The 522-nt window shown below is 58.4% G+C and overlaps 1 protein-coding gene across 3 annotated transcripts in view; it reads right to left on the bottom strand.

Moving 5' to 3' along the window:
• Window positions 1-522, bottom strand: part of LOC123103455 (THO complex subunit 3) — a 9,559-nt gene that overhangs the window by 5,444 nt on the left and 3,593 nt on the right. The gene's annotated exons all lie outside the window — the stretch shown is intronic.

Raw genomic sequence — 522 nt, 5'->3', positions numbered from 1 at the left:
GACCATCCGGTGCGCCGCTCTCTCTCTGGCTAGCAACACCGCCCGTCACCTCCGGTGCGGCGCGGCGCAGCAGCACCACACCTCAGACGACGGCATGACCGGAGCACAGACCAGCAGCTGGGCGTGGCTGCTGCGCGAACTGGCCACACACCGTGAGGTGGCCATAGCCAGATGCCCAGATCACTCGCATGCTTGAGGACACCAGGCTCAAAGGGGATGGCAAAAGCGGCCTCAGGAAGTCTTCGCAGAGCTTAAGAACCCGAGGGAAATCGCCGGGGTTCAGCCAAGGAGAAGATCGATGGTGCGGTGGACGGCCATGTCATCGATTCACATGAACTCGATCAAATTCCTTTAGAGGGAAGGCTCTACAAGGTGTGGCAAAGCTAATGGACACGGCCTCCGGGTTTGGGAACGACTCTTGCCAAGACAACAACAAACTTCGCTGGTAGCAGCAAGCTCTGGACGTTGTTTGCCAATGTGTCAGCGATAGATGGCATGAGTGGGAGAGGGAAGAGTTTGAGG

The sequence above is a fragment of the Triticum aestivum genome, chromosome 5A (assembly GCF_018294505.1).
Source record: "Triticum aestivum cultivar Chinese Spring chromosome 5A, IWGSC CS RefSeq v2.1, whole genome shotgun sequence".
NCBI classification, from domain to species: Eukaryota; Viridiplantae; Streptophyta; class Magnoliopsida; order Poales; family Poaceae; genus Triticum; species Triticum aestivum.
This window is presented reverse-complemented; position numbering and strand designations above follow the sequence as displayed.